At 43.0% G+C, this 12,247-nt stretch overlaps 1 protein-coding gene across 1 annotated transcript in view; it reads left to right on the top strand.

Annotated features, from left to right (window-relative positions):
- efna3a (ephrin-A3a) overlaps positions 1–12,247 on the top strand; it is a 76,163-nt gene that overhangs the window by 9,602 nt on the left and 54,314 nt on the right. The window lies entirely within an intron of this gene.

Raw genomic sequence — 12,247 nt, forward strand, 5'->3', positions numbered from 1 at the left:
TCAATCACGCCTCTTTTTCTAGCATCAAATAACTAATTAGAACCAATCGAGATGTTTTGGCTTCACTTTTGGGGAGTTGTCACGTCGTCCATCTTTATATACAGTCTATGGTTGAACTTGGTTGGTACTAGTTTACGTAAGCACACATCATATTTTGTTTTACAGGAAGAAAAGATGATCGGATTTTGATTTAAAAATATGAGGAAATTTACTTTTTATGATTTTTTGTTGATTTAGTTTTTTTTGCATATACTGTTAAATAGGTGCACAACACATCACACATCACAGGGATGTGATCTAAAAGGTTTAACCTCTTAAAACGCACCTATAAAACTGACTATAAAACCTTTTACAATCATTCAAAGCATTGATCGTCGAGAACGTTGATCATCATGTAACCCTAACCCGCCGGTGGGCAGGCGGGTTTTAAGGGGTTAAAAAGGCATTTTTCATTTCATCTTGACATTAAAGTTTAACTGAGTGGTTCTGACTACTTTATGCTATCCGCTAGCTGTTAGTCGACTGCTGTGTAACTACAACGCTGGTTTATTGACTGACAGACTCACTCTGTTGGTCTTTGTGAGCAAAAAAACCCTCACTCCTAACTAGCTAACTTGTTGAATATCAAAACACTACAGTACAAGTGGCACTTTCACTCCCAATACTGGCACTGGATGCTTGTTTACCAGACTACAGCGAACAGGGTTCATTTTGAAGTTTGGCTAACTCACAAAATAAATGTTGATACAGCTTATAAACTCTAGAAATGGGAAGCCTGCGAACAGCTTTGATTCTGCCCTTGATTTTATGGGGGACAATTGGGTGCAGGAAAGTCGTAGCGGCGGGACATTTTATGTTTTAAAGGGAGTCATTGTCGCAATGGCACGCTCAAACTCTGAATATTTAATACAAAGTCAGCGGATCAGAGTACATCTCCGACAGCGGCGCCGCACTCCTTCCTCTCCGTCCATGTTTCCATATCTTCGACCTCATCATTTAATCAGGTCTCGTGTTGGTCTGCATCAAAAATCTATTTGGAATTCATTTGCTGCCTTGATGTGTAAATTCAACTATGGTTAATACATGAGCTACGGCACATGCATAATCATGTCTCTCTACTCACACACGTGCATCTTTCTTTTCCTTCCTGGTGTTCTAACCCATTGATTTATATGGACAATACGTGACTCATCTCTAACTACTGGCATCCTCCATCAACGGGGGGTTCCTTCCCCCTCCTTCCCCCTGCCTCCTCTCTCTGGATCAGTGTGTAATGTTGGTAAGAGAAACAGCCCACCAGGCAGTCTGTTGTTTGCATTTGTCACAGCCGAGGGGGGGTGATTTGAGGATCGAGGGACGAGAAGGGGCGGCGCCCTGCTTGTTATTACTAGGGTTGTGTATTGGCAAGAATCTGGCGAGGTGATACATATCATAATACAGGGGGTAACAATTCAATATATTGTGATATATTGCGATACTAAAAGCAAGGATATATATTGAGATTTTTTTTCAAAGCTAATTTTAGGAAAACTGTCACAGTATAAAGACACAACATCATCTGAATAAAAAGAAGTCACTATGTGAAATGGCTGTCATGGGGACTAACATCATTACACATGAATACAATTGAGCTCATTGGATGCACAAGAGTCTCAGCTTTCCAATTTATGCAATTCTAAGACTGTTTAGGGACCCTAGTATGCAGAAATATTCAAATACACCATTGTAGAATAGGTGAAAATAACACATTTGTACTGCATGCAAAAAACTGCATGTTTTTTTGCCCAAAACTGCATGAGATTATCTTAAAGTGGGCATGTCTGTAAAGGGGAGACTCGTGGGTACCCATAGAACCCATTTTCATTCACATATCTTGAGGTCAGAGGTCAAGGGACCCCTTTGAAAATGGCCATGCCAGTTTTTCCTTGCCAGAATTTATCGCAAGTTTGGAGCGTTATTCAACCTCTTTCACGACAAGCTAGTATGACATGGTTGGTACCAATGGGTCCCTTAGATTTTCTAGTTTCCTATGATACCAGTATCTTCACTCTAGCTTTAATACTGAGCCTGCTACAACTTCCCAAAACATCGATTGCGTTAAAGAAATTAGTTATCATCACGTTAACTAAGACAGCCCCAGTATCGATATTTTCTTACACCCCTAGTTATCACTACATTTATTAACGACTAGATTATAGAGGAGATGTATAGCAAAGCCAGTGGTCCTGCTCACCATACTCCCTTGTTACAACTGTGCAAATTCTCCTCTAGGCTATGTACCAATCTGCTGCAATGCTTTGTTTGTTAAGGTATTTATTTGGTTGGTTCAGCTGCTCCTCGGTTGCTCTGGGCTATGTACGTCTGTGTGTGCTGTTCTCACGGCCATGATAGCCACATTACTAACATGACGTCTTTGTGTGTACAGTATGTGTCAGGAAAATGGCTTACAACCTGTGTAATGCTTCATGGGACTGTGTCTCGATCAGTGCATAGTGTGTAAAACCGGGAGACACGCAGAGACGAGTCCAGATCCTCACCATGCTGTGTGTGGGTGTATAGAATATCAATGTCCTGCTGAGCTCTCTCACTGTGTGTGTGTGTGTGTGTGTGTGTGTGTGTGTGTGTCTGGCTGCTATGAGGTGGCTCTTAAGGTGTTTCCATGTCTGTCTGGATTATTTGTGTGCGTGCATACTGTGCATTGCTTGTTTGATTGATTGTGGGTGAAAGCAGAGTAATGACTGTGTCTCCTTGTCTCGGCCCTCTCTCCGTCTCTTATGGTCAGTCTCTGCTCCTTCACGCCTGTGTTTCCTTTTTTTGTGCGTTGCCTCGCAGAACGGCAGCCCCTCTCCGTCTTCCTGCCGTGTCGTTTGAAGTGTTTTTCGCTCAGCCTTCTGTTCCTGCTTCGTTCTCACCTTGTGTGGAGTCAATGGGAAGTCCCCGAAGACCGCTTCGCTCAACCGCATTGCCGTGCGTGGGAGGAGAGTGGGCACTACCGCCCATTTACCTCCCTTTTAATTTATTGCTCTATTGAGAGAGTGACTCACATATATTGTATCATTGTTTAGAAATCCGTTCGCTCACTACTCATGCACTTGCCTTTTTCTAGTGCAGTGTAGGCACACATGAGAGGAGCTGTGTTTCCCCTTTTCTCTGCAGTCTGTGTCTTTCAGTATAGCATAAAGTATACGTACAGTAAGAGATAGATGGTTATGATAAATAGATTTGCTTTTGCAGCACTTAAAGGGATTCTGTGCCACTTCCCTGGAGGAAGAGGAAGTGATAGAAAAAGTTACGACAAAAAGAAAATAACCAAAAGGAAGAGAAAGAAAGTAAGGTTGGGGGGAGGGGAGAGGCGTAAAAAAAAAAAGGTGATGGAGGAGGGAGATATAAGGCAGCGCAGAGATGTAAAGGCAGAGAGTGGAGGTGGGGATAAGGAAGGAGGAGGAGGAGGAGGGGGAGGGGGTATCCGCATGTAGAGGAGAGGAAGACTCTGTATGGAGAATATTAATGGCGTGTCAGGAAGTGGAGTATCTTTAAAGACCTCAACCTTTCTTCTGGTGCTCATGCGTATTGTATCGGAACAAGCAGCTTGGAGGCACGGCTGTATAAAGCCAGGAAAAAAGCGCAGAACTGCATCAATGGCAGAATTTTACCCACATGCATTCATTACCAGAGGTAGCATTCACAGGAAACAAATAGTAACGGCCACAACAACTGGAAAGGAAGCTTAACACCTACAATATCGCATTTGGTAGATTTTTTTTCTTTTTTTCTCTTTAGTCCAGCATGTGTTTGGCTCGATAAAACATGTTTATTAGAGGTGGCTTGTTTGTTTCTCTGTCATTGTCAAAATCAGTTTGCCTGGAGGTAGATTTCTGGCCCGCAACACCTGCTCCGCTTGCTGATTTAGATACAGCAAACATTTACTCTCTCTCTCACTCTATCTATCTATTAGGGGTGGGAAAAAATTGATTTACCTATGTACTGTATCTATGTAGCGTAAATAATTTTTTTTTATGCCAGAATCGATATCTTTGCTTCATTTGAGTCTATGCGGAGATAGAAGGTAGTTACCGCTTTTATTGTTGTAGTCTGAGTAACGGGACGTCATATCTTTTCCGTATCCGTCAACCAAAACAAACCACGGACGGCATTCAATCGGCCCCGATGGAGCTGACCGTGGATGTTTAGAGAGCACAAAGCTGACAGAAAGGTAGCGACAGACTTGGCGAAGTTAGCGGAAGTATACACATAAGATTATGGAAAGGAAATAAGATTGATTGGATTATATTTACCAGAAGTATAAAATATTAAACGTCCCTTATAAATAAGAAAGAAAATACCACTAATTTGTGAGGGTGTCTTTATTCTTTGATATTTGGGCTGCTGGAAAATATTCAATAAATAATGCCTGACAATGACTCCTATATTTGACTTCAGGCCATCTCTGAGTACAGACATGCTGAATATCAAACATTTTAATGTTTTAATTTAGATATTTTGCCTAGAAGTGTATGATTCAACGTTTTTCTCATGGTCTAGTGATTCAAAAGTTAACAAAAATTGCATTAAATCGTAATATCGAATCGCAATACTTGTAGAATTGCAATGCCCTACTCTCTATCTATCTATCTATCTATCTACCTCATTCACTCTATATCTCTTCCTTTCTGTATTATGCCCGCATACTCAAACACACTCACCAATTTTCGAGTTGCAGCTGTGTCAGGACTCTGAAATCCCTCCCAGCACCTGTCAACGGCGGCATCTACAGCGAGAGGGGAGCTGCAGGTGTGCGCGTATTGCGTGTGGGCACATGCGTTATAGGAAAGGAATCGAGAGAGAAGAAGAGGCGACGCTCATTTACCACATGATGCATGGAAGAAACACAGCGTCTCGCGTGGAAGCCGGTGTCACCTGTGACAGTCAATGACAGGGCCGGGAACGGGCCTCTCAGAGAGAGGCAGGAAGCACATGAATACGATATTCCTCATATAGCGTATTGACAGAGATGCAAAAGGCATACAGTATGGTGGCAGGGGCAGAATAACAGCTGAGCACATTGTTAAGAGTTAAATGATGTAGTGAGGAGAATAACATATACAGCCCGAGGTCGTTGTTTATGATGTGAAAAGCAAGTGTGACACGCGGCGACTGCGAAAGATGGATTCCTCCTGTGGAAATTGGTCTAATACCAGGAGGTTTATTCCCTGCGAGGCCCGGCTGCCGTTAAAAACATTGTGAGCCGTGATTGGAAAAAAAAATGTGAGACTGTAGATAATCAAATTCACGTCTCTGGCGGTTTATTTTTTCATTTGATCCGGAGTAATGTAAATTGGAACATCAAAGCTCTGTTGTTCTCGTTTCTGTCAACGTAAATCCTGTCTGCTGAAAGAAAGTTTACTCGTAGCATTGTCAGGATTTCCTAATGTCTCTAACAACTCCTGACTTGGCATTTGCAATTCATAAAACCGGTTGTAATCCCTAATTAGCAGGCTTTAATTTCCCTAACGGGAATGAACTTTTGGTCAAATTAGAGGTTCCATTAAGTTTGATTCTAACCTCCAGCGCCTGCGTTATAGGGGCAAATTAGTGCCAGGGAAACCATATCTCTAGCTAATGTGCGGTGCCAGGGAGATAACTGCAGTTTCAAAAATGCCAGGGACATTAGCATTCCTGCATCGTGCTGTGTGTGCGAGGTCTCAGTTTTTAAATCTATAAAAAAAATAAATTGATGTTCGTCAGCAAAAAAAGCCGGCTTCCCCTCCCCCTCTGCCTCCTCTTCATTAGACAGTTCATCAGCAATCTATCATCATATGTATTATTTATGAGCCCAGTTCATTCTAAACACACAGCACAGGTTTCTTTAGTTATTTAGGTTTCAGTTATATTTTCAAACTGGTGTCAGCCCTATTGTGTGTATATATATATATATATATATATATATATAGAGAGAGAGAGAGAGAGAGAGAGAGAGAGAGGGAGAAAGAGGGAGAAAGAGGGAAAAAGAGGGAGAGAGGATTCAGAAAATGATGCTTTTCTGCTTAATGAGGACTCCCAGCGTTGCCACCTCCACCCGAGTGGAGAGCCAGGGTTTGCTGCTCCGCCAGCCCCCTGCTCACTGCCTCGTATGCAAATACCCATTTTTCAATCAACCTTGTGGTTCATTCCGAGGCGTTCGATATATAGGTCTGGCCTTCTGCGAGGTAATTTACCCAGAATTCCTTTGACCTCCAGTGTCACCTGGTGGAATGACACCTTTAATCACTAACCCCCTACTCAGACGAGACGCACGAGGTCACCGAAAGTAAACTGACTGCGAGTTTGTCTTTAGAGAAGGTGATGGTGGCGTGTTAGCCCTGACTGAGTCGCGTTGGCACCACTGAATGCTGGGTAATAATGACACATTAGGTGCCAGAGTTTGGTGCCTAATGAATAGGTAATTCTGCATTATAATAACATAAGCCCTGACCTAAAGGTGGCTTCTTTCCCCAGTTGTCTTAGAAACAGTCTCAGGTCAGGCAACATTTCACTGTAATAAGAGCACACATTGTGATAGTTGTAGCAAGATACTGCACAGATTGGCAGCAGCTCTAATGAGGCAATTAAAAGTGAGCAGAACTTAAAGTAAATAATCTAACAAGACATGTTTTGTATTGTCAACATGAAGTTTAATATTGTCTTGACTCTTACATTTTAAAACTGTTTTGAACAAATATAAGAAATGTCAGCCAGTTCGCACAAAAAGGCAAATGAATGACACAATAATGTGCAATAAGAACGCCCTTCTTACTTTTGGCGTGTCATTTGTACGCCATGTAGACTGTACTGACTACTGACTGCAATGTAAACACATCAGTGTGAATATGCCACGCTCAGAGCTAGTGATGTACAGTAGAAAAATAAGTGAGAAAGACCACTTATGACGGACGGGAGGGGAGGTCAATGGATCCAACAAACACACAACTTTTAACCAGGAGACTGGTGTTTTCTTTTGTTTTGTAATTTACGTTGGTGACATTTGTCACATGTTTTTTATGATGTGTTTTCTGTACTTTCATTACGTTGTTTCCGTACGTATTTAATTTTTTTTATGTACTTATTTTAAGCCCAACCATGACGTTTTACGGACTAAGTCGTTTTGTTGCCTAAACCTAACTGCGGACGTTACCATGGTTTTGTTGCGTGGTGTATAAATGACACGCGAAAAGCCTAAAATGCGTCCTCATGACACGCAGAATGTCCTTGTAGTGTTTTGCTATTTATGCACCTTCTTTTTCTTTCTAAAAACGGCGACTCTCACATGACTTTCATGTGACCTTGACCAATCTCTCTCGACCTTTCATTCACACCATTTAGTCTCTGGTGTGAGACGAGGATGTGAATGACCCACTAAAGTGAAAATCCCTGAAACTCTTCCTGTCATTCAGTAGAACCAATGAAGCTTCTTGATGTACAGTCAACACATGAGCTGCTCGTTTTAAGTCTTTATAAAAAAACTAACTAGAAACGAAACTATAATTGTTTGAACTACTTACTGTAGCGCTACAAATGGTGTTTTGAAAAAAACAATTTTCACCTGGATTTTTGCGTTACTATCATTTTTTTTTCACTTTTAAAAAAACACCAATGTTTTTTGTTAAATAAGAACAGACAGATAAGAAAAAGTAATGAATTCAAGGTAATAAGATTGGTACAGGTGCAAAAAAGTTTTTACACAACACCCAACCTGTATTAGTAGGACATACTTGCTGGTGTTTGTGTCTCAATATCTCAATGTTTGCCTGAAAATTTAAGGAATTATGTCAATATTTGACCATTCCTCATCTCACGACTAACGTGCAATACCAGCGCTCAGTGCCAATGCAGGAAATAGTGTTCCCTCTATGTGGAGGTGGAGGATCAAATCCAAACATTAACATTTTGGTCAAACTATGTACAGTATGTTTTAGAGTCAAAATGCTATTTCCCCAAGCCCTTCTAAAAACCTTTTCCCACGTGACCTGACGTAGGTTTCTGCATGATGGCGCTGCAACATGTACAGTATATATACATCCTTATAGTCAGTGTATTACATACAGTAACTTAGATGGTGGTCAGCATGTTCCCAGTTTGGAGAAGCAGACAGGAGTACCAGCAGAGAAGCTAAGCAATGTACAGCTGTGGACACCACGTTAGTTCTGATCCGAAAGTCACACAATAACACAAACAAACTGACTGATCGATGCAGCGTTAGAGCAGCAACTCCAGTGTTCTGCAAGGTAAAATTACTGTTTTTGTTAATGGAGTCTGGTCTGCTATGAAGACCACGATATGATGGCTTCAGGTCCCCGTCGGAAATGACTGTCTGACGGCATTGGCACGGTAAAGCGGTAAAATTATACTAAATATACTGTACACTTAAACTGACATTGATTTTTTTAGGTGGCTAAATTACGTTTTTCTGCTGCTTCAGTCCACAGCTTCTTAACGTCATCGTCAGACGGCTCTTTCCAACGGGAACTGAAGCCATTGTATCGCTCTCTTCAAAGCCACCAGACTCCATTCACAAAAATAGTAATTTGACCTCGCAGAACACAGGAGTATACATAAAACCCCACTTAAAAAATCCGAACTAACCCTTTCAGTTATTTCCAAACTTTTCATAACTCTGACTCAGCTAGTGCTAGCTTTCGCATTATTCATAACAATATTAATTGGCTTCATAATTAGCTTACGTTGGTAACCTACGTCACTGCTTTTTACTAACAACTTTGAAAATTAACAAAACAGAACGCAGATGGTCCCGCCCTTTAACCGTACTTTATTTGCCATAACCACAATCTCTCCCAGACCTCAACAATCATGTACTTGCCACGTTCAGATATCTGTGAGCCCCTAAAAGAGAGACCCTCCACTCTCTTTCAACATTTACCGTCAAGGTGCCCTTGAGCAAGGAGATCAACTTTTAATTCCTCAAGTAAGGCGGTTTGATGGCGAGTGGTACAGGACTGGTTTTTACTGTGAGAGTAACCATCCTCCCCTGTGACTGTAAAAATGAGTTGCGGTCTGTGTAAACAACTAAAAAGTGTTTCACCCAGCACTCTGTATGATAGGTCTGAATCTGTAGGGAGGAATTACACCTGAATACACTCACTCTCTCTGAGATGCATCCCGTACATGTGCCCACCCACTTCAGCATCCAGTCACAGAAGACACCTCACACTTTAACTCACAATCCCAAATGCCAGATCTTGTGCTTTTCTTCCATAAGCCCTGCGATTTATACCGAGATACACTGCAAATCCACCTGAAGGTTCTTTACATCCTCCACGCACGCCAGCAGATACACACACACACACACACACACACACACACGCACACACAGTGTGATTCGACTCAGCAGAAGATTTGTAATCGAGGAATAATTGTAAAATTGTATTGACTATTGAGAAATTATGCAAATGCGCTCATTCCACCCTTTTTTTTCTCAAGATACATGTAGAGTAATCATGACGGACTGATTAAAGTTTTGATTGGGGTAGAGTTTTTGAATGCCGTCGAGTTATCAGTGATGTGCTTTTATAAAACAGCTAATCAACCGAAAAAGTCATTGTGTGACTTGAATAACATAGTGTCTGACTAATCAAGGAAGACGGGATTTCACACACACGCACACACACACACACGCAAAGCACAGACAGAAAAGCCGGTAACTCTGATTCCTCTCTGTAAAGCCCCGCAGGTGTGGTCTGCTCCTCCTGCGCTGGCTATTAGCACAGCCTATCATTGGTATTCATTTGACGCTCCTAATTCCCCCACAGTGTTTTTTTCCCCCTCTCACTTGACAGAGGACCGTGGGTTAAACGCCGGGGGGAGCGCTCCATCACGACTAGATCTGATCCAATTAAATACAGATTTAATCAGCCCCGCAGTCGGCGAGTGAATACGCAATGTGATCAGGCCGCTGGTAACCGGAGGCCCCGGCAGCGCGGTCGCTGGTTTCCATCCATTGGCGTAGCGGGTGAGGAGACACCGTGATCCTATCTGACCTGTCAACTGAGCACATATCTGCAGACGGGCATGTTGAAGCTGCTCCGCGCTTCTCTGCGGCGTCCGCAAACCTTTGCTCTGCTGACCCCGTAACCCGCTGATTTAGTGTGGTGAGAGAGATGCTGAGGAGATGGTCCTGTGGAGGATCTGTGAGATTTACTGTGGATGCAAACATGCAATTAATTAATGATTTAGGGACTGGATTGTATCTGTGGCAGGTGGAGGAGGTTAATCTTTCGTTTACTGGCAGAGAAGAGGGGTTACCAGTGGCCGCGGAGAAAGTGGTGGAGAAAGCGCCTCCCACCTGCCAGAGAGGGAAGATTTCCCCTCCTCGCTCCCAAATGGCTGCAGCTGCTGATTGTTGAAACCTTTTACTCTGCAGAGGAAGCAGTCCTGTGATATGAAGTACAGCTCCCCAGTGCCCCATCAAAGTCCACTGTAACTGCTGTGTCACCTTCAGAGTTCCAAGGGAGGATCGTACATGGGGAGCTGCCGCAGCGCCTACTAATGAGAAGTCATTGGGAAGTGGGTTGCTTTTTAACATAGCCCGATGTCCGGGGTCATTTCAGTCACGACCCGAGACTTAATTACAAACCCTGCTCTTTAGCGCATGCTGGTGCCGGTCTGCGACTAGATATTGTCGTGAAAAAATAGCCATTCTGGCCGTCACTCAAAAGCATGGCTGTAAATAAGTAATGCCTGCCTCAGTTAGCCGCGTCCCACACAATGCAAACATAACACGCCGTGGCGCTAAGTGCACTGTTTAGTGTCTGAACCGAATCCAACCTGGCACGTCGATCGCTGTGGCGCTGGCGAGCTTAACAAGCTGGGGGGGTTTGTTCCTCATCCAGCATGCCAGTCATTTATGTTAATGCAAACCTTCTCTGTCTCTTTAATGTTTACAGTGATGAATTATGTGCTATCAGATCGTAGCCTCGTATCCTGAGTGTCATTGGCATTCAAAGCATTCCTGCAACCTTTATTGAAAACCACAGAGGACAGATGCCTTGAATTTCTTTTTTTTATCATTATTCAGATAAGCTTATCTCATACTATTGTATGGAAAAACCTGCAATTAATACAAAAATGACTCTCATAGTGTTTCCCAATGAAGGGTCTAAAGAGGTATATTTGTTAATTACACTGTGAAATGATTCCAGCTTTTTTACTGTAAGAATTTTTCAGCCACTTTCTGCCCCTGGGATGGAGATCTTTCTCTCCTCAGATCAGTAGTCTGTAATTGCCTCTTGTGTTTGGAGGAAGACCCACCTCGCTTGTCATTTCCAGGTGTAAATGAGATGAGGAGAGAAAGGTTACTCTGAGCCCCACAAGACCGCGCAGTCCTTCAGGGTGGTCCCGGCTCACCCCTGCCGTAGTCTGATATCTCAAACAGAGCTGTGTTTGAAGTGCTTGGTTGGGTGCCTCCGCTTTCTGCACTCGGGCGAGAGTCGCGGTGCTTGTTCAACTCTGGCAGCCCCACTGTAAGTTCCTTCTTTTGTATTTGCATACCGAACAAACAGGAAATTGTGTTCATTTGTATGCAAATGTGTTTGTCCCCAAGGCTGGGATTTTGAATTAAAAGTTTTACCGTCCCATTAATTCCAAATTACACACAGGCACTGACATGGGCTCCTCCGCCCGGCAGGGGGGTATCCGACTTGCCATCCAAACGCATCTCCGTCAGTTTAGGCTGTTTAGTTTGCCATCTGCGAAACGGAGTCGGAATTTGGATTTAATCTGGTCCGCTGATTTGCAGATTGATCGTCTGCACCACGTTGCAATCTCCTCTTAATTATCTCACGGAAATATGCAGAGATTTGGGCGTGATTGATATTCGGGGATACTACGAGAGACAGACGCGGGGAGGCCTTGGAGTGGTTGACTGACAGGTTGCGAGGAACATGGTGAATGAGGGGGAGTGGTGAAGGCCGTCCACCGTGCCGATGTAGCACACCTCATCAGCCCCCGCTCATTAAAATACATGTACAACCTTATGAAAAATGCATGACCCCGTCAATGACGTGTGGCATGTATGGCCTGATGCTGACAGTCGAGGTAATATGAAAAATTAGCGCCTACACACAGGCTTCTGAAAAGGGGCTTTGCATAAAGGGCCTTGTCATAATGTTGCAGATCAAGCACTAACATTGTTTTAATTCAGCTGTTCAAAGTTTTCATTATAGGGATTGAATACTGGTTGTAGTATGGAATATTA

The sequence above is a fragment of the Sebastes umbrosus genome, chromosome 15 (genome assembly GCF_015220745.1).
Source record: "Sebastes umbrosus isolate fSebUmb1 chromosome 15, fSebUmb1.pri, whole genome shotgun sequence".
In the NCBI taxonomy this organism is placed as follows: domain Eukaryota; kingdom Metazoa; phylum Chordata; class Actinopteri; order Perciformes; family Sebastidae; genus Sebastes; species Sebastes umbrosus.